An 18,419-nucleotide genomic window follows, 5' to 3' on the forward strand; every position below is an offset into this window, starting at 1 on the left:
TGATAATCAGTCCCCACATGTCGCAAACTGGGCACCAAAAATTGAGGTATCCAAAATTAGTGAACACTTAAGAAAGTTGGGGCTTAAGTGACCTGCCCAAGGTCACAGTCTGTGACAAAACTGAGAACAGAATGCCTAGTGCCTGATTCTTGCGTGGCCCTCAACCACAAAAACATCCCCGCTTCCTGGATTTGCATACAAATTGCCAACAATTGATACACACTAGCCAAGGGAGCAGCTGCCCTTACATCTGCCATTTCTTCCAGGCTCCAGAGTACTGAATGACTGCACTCTTAGTGCGGCTTTTTCTTTAGAAGATCATTGCTCCTTCCATCTTATATGCTTTTCCTCTTTCATGTCATTTTTTTTTTTTTATTTCTCCCTGACCAATCAGTAGTCACTGAAGTCTAAATTTGCATCAGGAAGACTACAACAGCTGAACACCAAACATTTAGAACCCTGTTATTTTAAAGCCTCTGATCAAAAGGCTTAACTATAGCTAAGCTGTGAAAGAGTCAGTTACTCTTCATCCAAACTGCTCACCCTTCCTTCCTCCTCACCCCAACATACACAAAAGACAGTGCCTTAGAACTAAACACACTTTGGCACCGTCTTTTGGAGTCATGTTGCTTATAACTGCAGTTACAATTCACTACGCAACTTTAGTAGGCTGTGGTGCACAGCGGGACAGGATTAGCACTCTAAGCCACTACACCCGTTCTTTTAAGCATTTCAATGTGGGTTTGTTTTTTTCCCCACCATCTTTTATATTATCCCAATAATGCACTCCAGCAGTATTTTGCTACCACCATGGCAACATTTGTTGAAGCTAGTGGAGATGTTTAGTTTCAAGACTTCGCATATTTGTACACTCCACCCTGATTTTATTTCTGGCTTCTTGCGTGTGTATCATTCTGATTTTAACTATAAAAGAACACAGAAAAAATCCCAAGAACTCTGAAAGGGTATTGTACTGGTCATTACTTCCCCCAATACAGGCAGCACCAGTTAAACTCACCCCACTTATGTAACAGCTGCACTTTGGGGTGTGACACAGCAAAAAAACAAAAAACAAAAAACAAACAAAAAAAAAGACACACTTTCCTCCGTTATCATTGATAAGTCTCCAAAGAGCAAAACATATGCTTCCAGCCTAAAAGGAATCATTTTAGATTAAAGAAAATAAAAAGACAGAACACAAGTCTCCATGAGAGAGAGGGTGTGTGTGTGTGTGTGTCTTCCGTAACAGCACACACAGCAACTGTGAGAACAAAATGGCTGCTGTCTCTGCATGCAGGTACACTTCATAGTACTGCAAAGTACAGTACCTAGACTGCATCTATGCTAGTGTTTTTCAGCCCTGTAATTCCTAACAGGTGCAGCTCCAGCAGTAGTAGCACTGTTGTAAACTGTAGTAGAAAAAGCTCAGACAGACTCGAGAGTTTTTACCGTGTTGTCTAACCCAGCTCAGAAGGACGGCTACTGTGCAAACCTCTCTAAAACCTCTGCCAAAGCACGTTAGTCTTACTATACCACTCTCTCTGGAGTTGATTCCAGTACTGACCTGAGCACAAACAGCAAATTTGTGTTTTAATGGTTCTTTTTAAAAAAATGTGGAAAGACTTAGTAATTACTGTGAAAGCTTACTGTCTTTATACACATTGTTTTGATATCTTATTTTGTCAGTCTACATAGCTATTAGAAGATCGAATTTTTAAGAACCCAATTTCCCTTTTGTATTATACTCATGCCTGTAGCACATGATTTATCACCTGACAAGAGAAAGTTCAAGACAACAATGTCAAGGATTTTTCAGGAAGTATATGATTCTTATCATTATAGATATTATAATAATGTATTCCAAAAGAAATTAAGACTGGAATAAGAGACAAGGCTGTTCTGTTTTTTGGTCTGATAATATTTCAGTTCAATTGGTGCCCATTTTGAAAGAACAGCATGAAGAATTTTCAAATAAATAGGACAAATTTGGAAAGAGTCTGAATCTTAGATACAAACATTACGATTTGTTGTATTTGATTCATATGAAAGTACTGGAAGTACACGGAGCACCCATAACAATACAGTGATAGTTACATTATAAACACCTTTATGAAGCATACCTTCTAAAGATAAAAAATAAAGTCAATATTTGTGGTATGGGATTTCATATACATATGTAGAGATCAGAATCGCACAGTACTTTCTAAAGGGATGATGCAAGACATGATGATAAGGACATGTGGATGTATTGCCAGGCACATTATTTCAACTATGTTAAAAGACGACAGCATGTTTTCTGCTATTGCCGAAACCCAATGGAAATGTTATATTAGCATGATGTTTTAAAATATGTTTGCTTGAAAAAGGCACAAGCAAATCATAATATTTTACATTCATATAATACCTTTTACCAAAGAAGCTCAAAGTGCTGCACAAAAGTGAGTATAAATCTCTGTGTTCCAGAAGATGTAGGTAATTTTCCTCTCTCTATTTTTAGTGGTGGGGAGGGAAGAACTACTGGAGTGCATGGATTGTAGAGGTAGGAGAGGATATGTTGACCCATTGCCCCCACCTTAGGGGACCCTGAGGCAAAAGCTGCCTCCATGAATATACTCCTATGCTGAGATGGAGGGGAGGGGAGGAGAGCAGCTGGAACCACACAGCTTGCCTTTACATACTCTGAGTTACACAAGCATCATCTGATTTGGGAGGAGAGCAGATAGTGTTGTAGTGGAGCAGACAGAATGGAAAGGAGACAGATTGGGTCAACAGAGGTCAATAAGCTGGCTGGGCCTGTGGACAATGTAGAGGAAGAGGGGCGCAAGTGGACTGTACTTTATTTTTTTTAAAAGAAGGTTGGCTAACAAGACATGTTTGTTTATATCTTGTTTGTCTGTGTAATTAGATTGTAAGCTCCTGGGACAAGGATTATCTCTAACTATAGATCTTCAGCAATCATGCAGAACTAGATAGACACGCCAAAAGCCTAGGGCCTCTTTACAGCAGCTCCTCTCTTCACTCACTGTATTATGCGGAGCACAGGTACAGCCATTCACTGGGGAGGATACCGTCCAAGCCTAATTATAAATGCCTTTATAGGAAGATTCAGTTCTGACAATGCCTCAGGCTTGTTATGTGACCTTGGCCTAGTCACACAACTTCTCCATTGTTAATATTTAATCAGGATCAGGCCCTCATCATGCTGTGGAAACACAAGTGCCACAAATGCCACTATTTAAACACGAGCCCTGAGTAGGGGACATATATTGGGGAGATTGTGTCTAAGCACGCACAGTTTCTCCTGATGTTACCATTTGCTTATCTGTCCCCCCACATCCAATCTGCTAGACCTGTTAGACGTTTAGAATGCTCATCGTGGTATGCTGGTCTCATTCTGAGGCATTGTCAGCAACTGAATCTGCCTATAAAGGCATTTATAATTAAGCTTGGAAGGATTGCATTTTTAAATCGGTAAATATTGATTTCATTGTACACACACAAACCAACAAAAATATTTCCAGGAAGGCAAAGGAAGACAAATGCTGCCTGAGAATGTATTAGAGTTGTTTTTGGTTTATTCTTTGTTTAAAAATTCACAGGAATTTTTCAGTGTTTATTACAAAAATTAAAAAACGGGAGTGCCAAAAACTAACTTAACAGTTTTCTAGGTAAATATCAGAGTTAATATTGGGGGATAGGAAGAAAAGTAACAGAGAAAAGTAAGAGTAATAAAAGTAAAAGCAGTTTAATGCTATGGTTTATTTCATGGATGGTCTAGGTTTATTTGGTCCTCCCTCAGCATGAGCTGAACTAGATGACCTCTCAAGGTCCCTTCCAGCCCTACATTTCTATGGTTTTAAGAACTGTACATTAACAGTATGTATACATACACACACGTGTTTCTTCCACTACACTGCCTTTACTTTAACAACCTTTCATTTACACTTATATTAATTATTAATGTAAACATATCTATCTAATGTAATGTATTGGATATCCTTAATGTAATCAGTATTTTTATTTACTTTAATAATCCAAAATTTGAGTGAAAAAAATCATTTAAAAAAATGAACCACAGCTTTTGTAAAATCTGGGAAATGTTCAGTTAAAAAAAAAAATCAGTAAAAACTGAAGGCTAAGGGCCTGAAGTATGAGGTAAGGCTGGGTTTCTCCATCTGTAAAGGGCCACTGCTAACTGGAAATTTAGTCAATTTTTTAAAATTAATTAAAAAATAGTTTCAAATAGTAACTTTGCCATCAAGTGCCTCTGGTAATGTTTGTGGTGTTAAAATATAGGGAAAAAATGTGATTGTAAGATGTTTGTCTCACTTGTTGCTGTGTAAAAACCCAACAAACTGAGGGTAAAACTACCTACTTACTTACATGGGAGAAACCGTGAAAATGACTATGCACAAAGTGCTGTCAAATACATGAAGTAAATCAACAATGCTTTTTCATCTCCTTTAACCTTTCAATTAGTTACCTTAGGTAAAAAAAAATCAGACACCAGTATGATTTTAAGGTAATGATGCCCCTTAAATTACCCTGTTGTGCCTGTAGGAATAGCAGCATGTACGGTTCATACAACAGGGTACGCTTCCGAAATCCTGTAATACAGTGATGCAATAGAGTAAATAACGAACTTAGTTTCCTTGCTTTCATTATCCATCTTTTAGCAAATTCCCCAAACTCTGCCCCCCTGAGTGTTTTGTAAAGCCAAGGAATTTGCATGTTGTATCAAAATCCATGCCAAAAACCTGAACTATTTTAATAATGCACTTAGTGGCAGAAGATGAGTGTAGAGATTTTCAACAAGAAGTCACAATACACTCTCAAAGAAAGCAGAAATACCAAATATAACAGCTTCTTTGATGTGAAATCCTGGTTTATATTAAAAGATGAACTATAGGAGAAAACTAGACATCTTAAAGTATGTGGCTCAACACTATTTTTAAAAATTCATGCATCTAACTGATTTAACAAAATGAACTGACACAATGGGGTGGGGTTATTCTTCAAGAACAGTACACATCAAACAAAAAGGCAGTGTTGCTATAAAGAACAAAGACGGGGTGTTTCATTATATAATTATTTCTAAGCTTGTATGACTTCACTGAGTCTAAATAAAATGCAAGCTTCTAAAACGGCTTTCATTTAACCTGTTCATTTGGAAAGAAACTAAGACTGTTTTGTGCACCATGACTTTCATCTACGCCATTCAAAATGCTTTTGATAAACTTGGACATCAAAGAATGATGATATTTACTCAAATATCACTAAGGACTAAACATTAAGACCTGTAAATTACAAATTAGCTGCTTGGCAAGGCTTGTTATTGGCAGGCATTAACTGTAAAATCTGAAAGATCTGGACATTTTCTCGTTTTACACAAGGCTCTTTTTCTCACTATAATCAATAAAATACAGAAATATAATGTTACTAACTCTAATATGACAAAAATCTAGGGCTGATTTTTGCTCCCCACAAACATTAAAAGAAAGTTGGAAAACAACTTAAGTACAAGATAAAAGGGAGAGGAGCCCATGGGGTTAACTAGAAGAGAGATCAAAACAAGGAAAAGCCCTTTCCAATGATCATTACCGGTCAATAAACTCTGACATTTAAACCTTTACCTGAAAGGAGAGAATTCACAGAGTTGGTGATTCTGGGGAGATTGTTTGGGTTTTTTTTACACTGTGTGCTTCCCCACAAGTTGTCAACTATTTTATGTTCCCTTTCTCTTTTCCGTTAATTGTACCTTCAGGGTAGTTTGTTAATTCAGATAATTGAGCTCTAAAACCAAACTAATTCACTTACAACGTAAGATTGTTCAGAACTGATGAAAGACAACTTTAAAAACAGATCATTATAAAGAGATCAGTCTGATGTTTGCTGTGACTCTGCTTTTTGACCCATTTACCATGTAAGTTATCACTTGGCTGCCAAAAGGCAAATTTACTATTTTTATAAATCTGGTTAATCTGGTTAACGTGGTATGTAACATATACTATGCTTTCCTGATATTACCTTAATTCCTTTAGCTTTTATGAATGCAAGATATCAGACCAAGGAGATACTCAGCAGTAACTGAAACCAAATTATAGATAACAAAATATTTATAAGTCAGGTCATATTACTGATATACAGTGGAGTTGCATCTTACGTGGGGGTTAGGTTCTAAAGTCAGCACGTAAGGCGAAAATCGCGTATAGTCAAAATTACCCTTGAAAATCCCTTAAATCGCCCATAAAGTACAGTATACATGGTTTTATGTACAGTATATAACCCTGTACAGTAATATGTATAAATGTATAATGTATACAGTAATGTACAGTATACAATAAAGAGTACATATGCAAAATATAATTTTACAGTACTGTATTTCTAATTACATAAAAGAGAGAGAAAGAGAGAGTCAGAAGAATGAACGAATAAAAAAGGAAAACAGTAAACCTAACCACTCACCATTCATCCTGGATATTCTTGCTAGTCTACGATGACAATGACACTATTGGGGGGTCATCAGGGCTGGATGTTGATCCAGGAGACGATGGGTCAGGCTCATCTGCTGCTGGTTGTTTTTTCTTGAAAAACATGGTGATAGGCAACAGTTGCTGATGTCTCTTGAGCTGCTCAAACATTTCTTGATACGGTCTCAAATCATCTGTAATACGACGTGTGATTTTGAGGCTTCGTTCCATAGAGGGATCGTATTCAGAAATTAAATCATTCAAGTGTTTCGCTGCTTGGAACACTTCAGCAAATTTATGAAGATTCCAACTTACTGGCTCTTCCTGTTCGTCGTCATCATCTTCGTCTTCTGCAGATGATTTTATCAGTTCCTCTAACTCTTCGTTAGTCAATGTTTCTCTAAAGCTCTGAATTAATTCTTCAATTTCTTCCTCAAGGATGTCGACGAAGCCATCACCACCCAGTTGCCTGGCCACCTGAACAATGCATTTCACTTCTTTGTCAATGTCGGGAAACCCTTAGAATCATTCACACATTCTTTCCATAGGTTTCGCCAACATGCATTGACTGTTTCAGGCTTGACTGTATCCATTGCCTGTTTAATATAAGTGATGCAATCGGCGATGTTGAAGGACTTGCAACACTCCATCACATTAAGATTGGGATCAGCATCCTCAGTGCTACGTATCCGTGAGAACGTAAGCCTCATGTACATGGCCTTGAAACAGCGAATCACGCCTTCGTCGAGAGGTTGGAGGATGGAGGTGGTATTGGGGGGGAGAAAGATGACTTCAACATTGTTATGCGCAAACCGGAGTGCCTCGGTGGCCAGGAGCATGGTCTACGATCAGCAACACTTTAAAGTCAAGTCCTTTCTCTTCGAGGTACCGCTTGACCTCCGGAATGAAACACTTGTGGAACCAATCCAGAAATAATACTGCCATCACCCAAGCCTTTTTATTTGATTGCCAGAACACAGGCAGGAGATTTTTGTTCTTGCCTTTTAGGGCACGGGGATTTGCAGCCCTGTAGAGCAAGCCCGGCTTTATTAAATTCCCAGCCGCTTTGCCACAAAACAACACAGTCACACGGTCTTTAGCTGCTTTGAAGCCAGGGGCTTGTCTTTCTTATTTCGAAATGTAAGTGCGGTTGGGCATTTTTTTTCCAGAAGAGCCCAGTCTCATCAGCATTAAAAACTTGTTCCAGAAGATAGCCCTTTTCTTCTATGATTTTCTTTAATTGTTTGGGGTAGGCTTTTGCTGCCTCTTCATCAGCAGACGCAGCTTCACAAGTAGTCTGCACATTTTTGAGGTTGAAGCGTTCCTAAAACTGTTAAGCCAACCTTGGCTGGCTTTGAATTCCTTCTCATCAGAAGGCTGTCCCTCTTCAGCGGGAGGTTTGAACAGCACGTAGAGGCTAAAAGCCTTTTCTCGCAACATGTTGCCATCGATAGGCACACATTTACGCTTCATGTCTTCCAGCCAAAAGTTTAATGCCTTTTCAGTCTTCACTAAAGTCTTATCACGCACCTGGCTTGTCACCTTAGCAGTTATTGGAGCACTTGATACCACGGCTTGACGAATTTCTCTCTCTCGAATCTTGATGGCACGGATCCTAGATTTGTTGCGGCCATATTTATGCGCCACGCTGGAGACCGACATACCGTCTCTCAATAAGTCCAACACAGCCAGTTTTTTCTCCAGCATTGGAACAGATCGCTGTTTCTTTGGTTGAGCACCAGATGAAGTAGTTGGCTTGCATTTAGGGGCCATGTTGTATGAAAAATACGTATCTTTAAACACTAGAATCACACTCAGCACGGCGAGATGCTCACACTATGAGAGGCACGCAGGAACTGAGACCGACTGAGCGAACAGCAGATTCACGTCTCCCATCTCACGCTCACTCCGGGGCATACGCTCATTGCACGCGTATAGTTGAATTTGCGTAAGTTAAATGCACGTATGATGTGACTCCACTGTATTTCAAAACATTTATACAACCATTACCAACTAACAGCACATCATACAGTAAGCAACTGAATAACAAGCCTGAATATATTTTCTGATCCCTTCACTTAGCTAGATAAAGTCACAATATGCATGTTTACTGGAAACTCCTGATCCTGCCTGAAAAATACACAGTACTTTTTTTTTTTTTTTTTAAATTAACTGTCAGGATTTTCTCTAACATGCCACGTCCACTAATCTAGACACTGACAAGTTGGGTGCTTTACTTCAGTGCACAGAGGCAGATAATGAGATTTCAGTCATGTTCTTGAACATGGTCTACTCAAGACAGGTGCTCAGATCCAGCAGTGATGGATGCAGTACAAATGTCTAAACAGTTATGGAACGTTCTGTCTCTGTGAGGTGGTAATTTGGCAGAACTGTGATTTCCTGTTTCTTTTTAAACCTTATGTTACTCTTGAATTTTAGCTAAACAGGACAAGTGAGAGTTTTACCACATTTTCCTTCACTTGGGGTGGGGAGTCGATATGTTTTTTAGGGTATATTTAAAAGCAATCTCTCTAAAATGGCTGATTCTCTTCAGCATGGGAGCACTCTCCCCAGGCTACCCAAACCAGAAATGGTAAAAAACAGAAAAAAGGAGAAACATCTTGAAGTGCTCCCTGAGCAGTTCTCGCTCTCTTGCTTCATCAAGAGCCAGAAGCTTTCTCTACACTGAGGCTCAGAATGCCAGGAAGTAATTCCCTGAATCTGAGGGAGACCCTTTGACAGTTACTAGCTCTCCCTGAAAAGTCAAAGATTCATGCACAGTTATATCCAGGCACCTTGGTATTTTCCCTTCCACTGTGGAAAAGTGGGAAATCCTTTTTACTCCTAGTGAAGCAAAAAGCCTGACTTCAGAGCCCACAAGAAAGCTGGAGGAAGGGCCAAGTTATTTTAGTAACTTCTATATAGCTAGTTTCCCTGGGATACAAAATTTCTCCAGTTACTTGGCTAGCTTCTACTTTCTCCATAGTGGGAAACAGGCTTCCTTCACAATTAATATAGTCATCCCTAATTCTACCTGGTTTATCCCTACAGCCCCACAGATAGTGGTCACCATAGAGGGCAAAGAAATACACATTTGTCAATGTCCACATTTAGAAACCAACTTAATTTAGCACAACTTCAAAAAAATGAGTCAGAGTCCCCACCCGCACCCCTCCAAAAAAACCAGCCCAGACTGGTAAGTAACTTTTGCTGGCAAAACAGGGCAAGCAACAATTATGTCAACATTCAGCCTTTCTCCCAGGCATGACCTACCGATATTACCTAGGAGAACTCAGTGAGACTATTCACGTGCATAAGTCTTTGCAGGATCAGCCCCTTAGGGAGTACGTCTACTATTATTAGCACTGGCTGAGATATACTGTCATCATTTACTTAACATTATGGTATTTTTCTGCACTAAAACTTAGTCATAATATTATATTTTATAAGATACACATTAGACAACTTCTTACTTGTCTGAGGTGAAGCATGTTCTAGCATTCACTGTTTTATCACCTCTATGTTGCCAAAATTCTTGAGGTTCTCCTAATTATTCTATCTTCTTATAAGGACACTGATAATACACATTTCAGACTTCTGCCTCCAATGTCTTAAATATACATGTATATTCATTCTATCATCTTTGCCATTTAAGCTATGGATACAAAAACATTCAACTGACATAAATTTTTTTAAAGCTGAAGACAATATTTTTTAAATGAATTTTCTTAAAAGTATATTAAGCAAACTATCCTGTTACTGCCTGGTAGGAGACCTACGCTTTTGAAGTGGGATCAAGTTTCCAGGGAAAAGACTCGATGAAAGCTGAGAAAAACAACTTGATTGTGGACAGATGAACTGGGAGTAAGAAGAGTTTGCTCTGCATGTGAGTCTGGAGCTCCTCCTGATGTTCAGTCTACAATATAGCACCTATGTTCACTTTATTGACCATTAACAATAGCAAAAACAATGACTGAAAACAGGGACAAACTGATACAATATGTATTCCATTTTATTATTAATGTACTGGCTCAAACTGATCAGGATGTATAATATTCTGTAGAGGAGAGGGATGAAGGCACCCAATTTTAATTATCAAGCATCTTAAAATTAAGGATGGGATTCCATTTGAATTTACCTAGACAAATGTCCCTAATACTATATGAAGTTAAAACAAAACATATATATTAAAAGGAATTTAAGGAGGTGTCATTTTACAGATAGCATGGTGACTAAAGGGAATGCAATTCTAGTTGAAGTGATGGATTCAAGTAGTAGTAGTATATTTAAGTAAAACTCAAGATGATTGAGGAATAAGTTAATTAAGGATCAGATTGTGTCACCCTCAAGAAGAACAGTGCTGCACTCCATCATTAGTTCCAACAGTTCCTAAAGGACTAGTTTAAGAGCAAGGTACTAATCAACATTAGTAAAGATAGCACAATAGGTTCTAAAAAATTAATCAATTTTGTGCTTGGGACCCCATCGCTTTTTGGGATCTCAGGATAGAATTTTTTCCACTGACAGTGCTTTCTCCTCCCCTCACAACTGTATATGACTTGTATGTTTTGGTTTCCCTTCTTGCCACACAAAAATTGTTTGTCAAAGCCTAAGAAAATATAGAATAGAATCAGCACAGTTGACTTCTAACCATTCCAGACATGTTAGGGCCATGGCTGGCTTCTCTTTCTAAACAACCATGTTAACTATACAAAATATTATTCAAGACTACAAATCTCAATCACATGAACAACAGTGAAAGAAAATATATTGCACACTGAAACAAAAGTTAAAACAACGTAATAGGAAACAGTTTTTTCATTTATTTATTTCAAAAGGGATTTTTGTACTTTTTCTTCCCTTTCCTGGCTGTTAAGCAATACATGCCTACTCCAACAAATGGGAAAATTGCTTACTAAACAATTAAAAACCTGTGTTGTCATCTTATATTTAGCTTGTAAGCACTCTGGGGCATGGATCGTCTGTTTGTTATGTCTGCATAGCTGCACAGCAAAATGGAGACCTGAACTCTGACTGGGGCTCCCAGGGGCTATCACAATATAAAACTATATAAGCTATATAAATATATATATATATATATACACACACACACACACACACAATATATATAATGTGTGTGCGTACTTATATAGTTTATATTGTGATAGCCCCTGGGAGCCCCAGTCAGTGTTCAGGTCTCCATTTTGCTGTGCAGCTATGCAGACATAACAGACAGATGGTCCATGCCCCAGAGTGCTTACAAGCTAAATATAAGATGACAACACAGGTTTTTAATTGTTTAGTAAGCAATTTTCCCATTTGTTGGAGTTTATATAACATATATTATATAGAGAGTTTATATAACATATATTATATAGAGAGTTTATATAGTGTGTGTATATATACACACACACACACTATATAAACTCTCTATATAATATATATTTTTGTTAAAGATGATTACATGTAATCATCTTTAACAAAAACATATTTTATTCAGAAAAGCAAAAATAGTCATTTGGGATGAAATTCATCCAAGTGTGGCCCTTCCAATGAACACTCAAAACTAGACAAACACCTAAAATATTAATGAGTCACTGGAAAGAACAAAAAATGAAACAAACAACAAGCCAGAGTACTATCAGACTAGAATGACTACCTCACTACAGCAAGATCTGCAAAGCTAATGCAGTCTCTTATTAAATAAAGAATCTGGAAGAATAAACTGGGGGTGTAACCTGGAAGACAAGGCACAGTAAAAACTGAAAGAGGAACAACTATACAACCAATGTGGAACACAGACTGAAATGGAAATATTTTCTATTGCAACATCCAAAATATTACAGGGTGCACAAATTATAGAATGCTTCAAATCATCAGAAAGGACAAAATATTTTTATCAAAAAGTACTGAGGAACTTGTACAGAACCCTGGGTGAAAGGAGAGATGATGGCAAAGATAGTTTCATGGTAGGTAATAATTGATGACTGAATCAGAAATGAACAATCATAACAAATGGCCACAAAATGATTAAAGCTCAGACACACTGTGAAACTCTGATGGGCTGGCTACCTCTACATAACTGATGTCTGAGGGTTCTGTGCAGCCAGGCCTGAAAAGAAAATTACTGAAGTGAACTGGAGACAACATAGTCTTGCAGAGGGCCTCCAATAAGGTAGGGGCAGAGGTAAGGCACACATTGGAGCAGAGAGAAGACATTCAGAAGGGTCATGTAAGAGGGCAGTGCTCGTTCTTATAGCCTGTAAGGTTTTGGTGCAAATACTTTAGTGTGACGGGTTGGGTCACAGAAACCCCCTTGGGACTGTCACCTGATGTGCTGGGACTACCTCTGAGCCGGTTTTCCCTGCCAGCCTGGGACTTCAGAACCCTGACTTGTTTGAGCCAGACATACTTGCCTGCTGCAAACACAGATTCAGGTCTTAACCACGTCCCCCACAAGCTGCAGGCTTAACTGAAAACAGCTTAAGAAGTGCTCCTGTCTCCAACACTCAGATACCCAGCTCCCAATGGGGTCCAAATCCCCAATAAATCCATTTTACCCTGTATAAAGTTTATACAGGGTAAACTCATAAATTGTTCGCCCTCTATAACACTGATAAAGAGTTATGCACAGCTGTTTGCTCCCCCAGGTATTAATACTTGCTCTGGGTTAATTAATAAGTAAAAAGTGATTTTATCGAATACAAAAAGTAGGATTTAAGTGGTTCCAAGTAACAGACAGAACAAAGTGAATTACCAAGCAAAATAAAATAAAACACGCAAGTCTAAGCCTAATACAGTAGGAAACAATGCAGGTAAATCTCACCCTCAGAGATGTTCCAATAAGTTTCTTTGACAGACTAGCCTCCTCCTAGTCTGGGCCCAGTCCTTTCCTCTGGTACAGTCCTTTTCCAGCTCAGGTGTTAGCTAGGGGATGTCTCATGACTGCAGCCCCTTTGTTCTGTTCCACCCCCTTACAGCGCTTTGGCACAAAGCGGGAATCCTTTGTCTCTCTCTGGGTCCCCACCCCTCCTTCTAAATGGAAAAGCACCAGGTTAAAGATGGATTCCAGTTCAGGTGACATGATCACATGTCACTGTAAGACTTCATTACCCACTTGCCAGCATACAAAGACTTACAAGTAAACAGAGCCATCTACAGTCAGTTATCCTGGTTAATGGGAGCCATCAAGATTCCAAACCACCATAAATGGCCCACACTTTGCATAATTACAATAGGACTTTAGAGTTATATTTCATATTTCTAGTTTCAGATACAAGAATGATACATTCATACAAATAGGATGAATACATGCAGAAGAACATAATCTTTGCACAAAGATGTTACATGGCATATCTAGCATAAAACATATTCCAGTTATGTCATATTTACACTCATAAGCATATTTCTATAAGGCATTTTGGAGTGCAACGTCACACTTAGTTCCATGCAAAAGTCTAATCACTAATATTCTGCGATGAGGGAGTGAATTTCACTCTTTGGGCCTGATTCCCCATTGCCAGGTACTTTGTCTAGTCATTACCCTTTATACAGTGATCTGACAGTATTTTAAACCAACCTTGCATAAGTGAAAGTTACTACAGAAGGAGCAGGGCAGTGGAGGATTCATAGATTCACAGGTAAGACCAGAAGGATTGTGATCATCTAATCTGATGACCTTCTGTATAACACATGTCTTAGGACTTCCCTGAATTAATACCTATTTGAACTACAGCATATATTTGAGCAACACATCCAATCTTCATTTAAAAATTGTCAGTGATGGAGAATCCATCACAATCCTTGGTAAATTGTTCCAGTGGTTAATTACATTCACTGTAAACAACTGAGCCTTATTTCCAGTCTGAATTTGTCTACCTTCAGCTTCCCACCACTGGATCCTGTTATACCATATGCTAGATTGAAGAAACCATTTTTGTTCCCCGTGTAGGTACTTATAAACTGATCAGGCCCTTAGTGCAGTATTTTTACTAGAAAACTGTATGAGGTAGGAAAATGCCACCTACTTTTGTGTAAAATTCAACCAATTGAGCAAAACAGCGATAGTGCTCTAATCCAGAAATACCTCTCCTTCACTCTCCTGCGTGTACTTTAGAAACATTTTGGTGAAAATATTCCTGGTCCCACATGGTGGGGGTAAAGCATGCATAGGCCTCAATCCTGCACTGAAATCAATGGGGTTCCAGAGGGGTGCAGGGGTTCACTCTCACAGGCCAGATGCAAGATAAGGGACTTAGTAAACTAAAAACAAAACAAAACAAACAGATGTACACCCCCAATGTCATGATCTGTTCCATTTTCAGAACTCCTTTCACCATGACAACCAGGCTGTCTTCTAAATGCAATAACCTCACCAGTTATTTTACAATGCTTCACCAGGAACAATGTTTTTCCTCACAGTACAAAAATGGGCAGGATAAACTATTTGTAACCAACATCACCACATTTTTTATCTGTTCAGTCTCATTGGAAAATCTCAGATTGGTAAACATGATTTTCAAAAAATACTTGACTCAGAAGAACATTTAACCTATCATTTAAATCAGATTCTGTACCAGATGACTGGAGGATAGCTAATGTGACACCAATTTTTTAAAAGGGTTCCAGAGGTGATCCTGGCAGTTACAAGCAAGTAAGCCTAACTTTAGTACCAGGCAAATTCATTGGAACTATAGTGAAGAACAGAATTGTCAGACACATAGATGAACACGATTTGCTGGGGAAGAGTCAACATGGCTTTTGTAAAGGGAAACCATGCTTCACAAATCTATTAGAATTCTTGGAGGAGGTCAACAAACGTGGACAAGGGTGAGCTAGTGGATACAGTGTACCGGGACTTTCAGAAAGTATTTGACAAGATCCCTCAACAAAGGCTCATAAGCAAAGTAAGCAGTCATGAGATAAGATCCTCTCATGGATAACAGATAGGAAACAGAGTAGGAATAAATGGCCAATTTTCAAAAATGGACAGAGGGGTAAATAGTGGTGTCCCCCAGGGATCTGTACTAGGACCAGTATTGCTCAACATAAGAACGGCCATACTGGATCAGACCAAAGGTCCATGTAGCCCCGTATCCTGTCTTCCGACAGTGGCCAATGCCAGATGTTTCAGAGGGAATGAAAAGAACAGATAATCATCAAATTATCCATCCTCTGTCGCCTGTGACACTGCATTCCATATTCTTCATAGTTGTATGATAACATGATGATGACATAATTATGATGCATTTTGTACAAGATATGTCTTGTGAGATGTCTATGGAAAAGTTATGATGTGCTGAATATAATTATCCTATTCGTATGCATGTATCATTTTTGTATTTGAAGTTATGAATATTGATTATGTATCTGTATTTCAGATGTAGTTACACCTGGGTGACACCAACTAGGCAAAATGCTTCCAGTCTAGACAGCTGGTTGTGAAGGGCCTATTCAAGGTAATGGGCCATTAGGGGAAACAATAGGCCTTAGGAGAAGCTTATCCCCCACCTGGTAAGCCTTCTCGGAAATGCTCCAGACAGCCTATGGATAATGGCTGCTATGACTCAGCAAGACATGCAAGGGCATGTGACCAGACCAAATGACACTGAACTCCATTTTGGTACCTGTATTTTTCCACAAGTTGGACCGGAAACTGAGCTTCAAACAAAGGATACCCGCCACATGGAAAAGCTATATCTGGTGGGGAGTGACATCATCTCTGGGCCTCGCTTCCCATTCAAGAAAACTCCTGGAAACACCTGAGGAACAAAGACTGAACTGTGGGAAATCCTGGGCCCAGGCTAAAGGGATTTCTTGCCTGTGTATGGAAACTTGGTGGACTGCTTGTATCATCAGTCAGGGTGAGAAACTGCTAATTCAAATCCTATCCCTCTAGTATATTAGACTTAGTTTGTATTTTTGTTCATTTGCTAGGTAATCTGCTTTGATCTGTTTGCTATCACTTGTAATCACTTAAAATCTATCTTTTTATAGTTAATAAACTTGTTTTATATTTTATCTAAACTAGTGTGCCTTTAAATGAAGTGTCTGGGGAAAATCTCAGCTTGGTTAACACAAGCTTCTGCGTATCTTTCCCACATCGAGGGAGAGCAAACTATATTAATGAGCTTACTTTGCACAGGTCCCTGTCCAGTGTCAGACGTTATAATTCTGGATTTATACTCCAGTAGGGGTGCAAGGCGAGGGGAGCTGGGAAATTGGCTGTCTGCCCTTGAGTGGCTTAGGTAAAGCATACAGGTAACTCAGTTGGGTGTGAGGCTGGCTGTAAATCTCCAACAAAGCAGCATGAGAGAAGCCTGCCCAGGTCAGGGTTCAGAGCCCATAGCTCCCAGACTGCATCCCGGGAGGGGACAACCCGTCACATCACCCATTCCCAGCTCTTGGCAAACAGAGGCTAGGGAAACCATCCCTCACATTCATAAACAAGCTAGAAAAAGGGATAAACAGTGAGGTGACAAAACTGGCAGAAGATACAAAACTACTCAAGGTAGTTAAGTTCAAAGCAGACTGCGAAGAGTTACAAAAAGCTCTCTCAAAAGAGAGTGACTTGGCAACAAAATGGCAGATGAAATTCACGGTTGATAAATGCAAAGTAATGCACACTGGAAAACATAATCCCAATTATACATACAAAATAATGGCGTCTAAATTAGCTGTTACCACTCATGAAATATCTTGGAGTCATTGTGGGTAGTTCTCTGAAAACATCCACTCAATGTGCAGCAGCAGTCCAAAAAACTAAGAGAATGTTAGGAACCATTAGGAAATGGATAGGTAAGACAGAAAATATCTTAATAACGCTATATAAAGCCATGGTACACCCATATCTTGAATACTGTGTAGAGTTCTGATCACCCTACCTCAAAAAAGATATATTAGAATTGTAAAAGGCATAGAGAAGGGCAACAAAAATGATTAAGGGTATGGAACAGCTTCCATATGAGGAGAGATTAAAAAGACTGGGACTTTTCATCTTGGAAAAAAGAGACAACTTGGGGGGGAGGGGGGGTATGATAGAGGTTTATAAAATCATGAATGGTGTGGAGAAAGTGAATAAACAAGTGTTATTTACTTCTTCACATAACACAAGAATAAGGGGTCATCCAATGAAATTAGTAGGCAGCGGGTTTAAAACTAACATAAGGAAGTACTTTTTCACACAATGCACTCTCAACCTGTGGAACTCGTTGCAAAGGGATGTTGTAAAGGCCAAAACTATAACAGGGGTTTAAAAAAGAATTAGCTAAGTTCGTGGAGGATAAGTCCATCGATGCAACCCCATACTCTGGGTGTCCCTAGCCTCTGACTGCCCAAAGCTGGGAGTGGACATGAGTGGATGGATCACTCAATGACTGCCTGTTGTGTTCAGTCCCTCTGAAGCACCTGGCATTGGCCACTGTCAGAAAACACGATACTGGGCTAGATGGACCATTGGTCTGACCCAGTATGGTTGTTCTTACGTTAATACAGATCATTAACCCTTATCCATTGGAAGCCCTAATGTGTTTCCACAAAGCCTGTGTTTGGGATTGGCTTAGATCTGAAATGGGGAATTTAGACACTTGGAAATATATGCATATACAGATTTCTGATCGCCTCTATAGTGCAATTATAATTTCAGCTTTCCGGTAGGTGAATACTGGAGCATTGTGAAATATTGCTTTCACACTGAGAGGCAGCTGGTATAGAAGAATGAGAAGAGAGTTGATAATCAGAAGCCCAGATTTCTGATCCCCTTTCCTGAGGCTTGGAGCAAATCACTTCAACTATACCTGTTTCCCCCATGCAAAGGAAAGGTGAATGCAGACTTTGCATTCAATGGCCATTATGATTATTTTACACGATTGCATTAAGCTAAGAAATATTACACAAGAAACGTAATAAACAATATTAAGTTGAGTAAGAAATCTTTATCTGTTCTGAAAC

General features: G+C 39.0%; 1 protein-coding gene across 1 annotated transcript in view; it reads right to left on the reverse strand.

Annotated features, from left to right (window-relative positions):
* LOC112112899 (mitochondrial intermediate peptidase-like) overlaps window positions 1-18,419 on the reverse strand; it is a 125,226-nt gene that overhangs the window by 82,870 nt on the left and 23,937 nt on the right. The window lies entirely within an intron of this gene.

Source organism: Terrapene carolina, unplaced genomic scaffold (genome assembly GCF_002925995.2).
Source record: "Terrapene carolina triunguis isolate 2854851 unplaced genomic scaffold, T_m_triunguis-2.0 Scaffold139, whole genome shotgun sequence".
NCBI lineage: Eukaryota > Metazoa > Chordata > Testudines > Emydidae > Terrapene > Terrapene triunguis.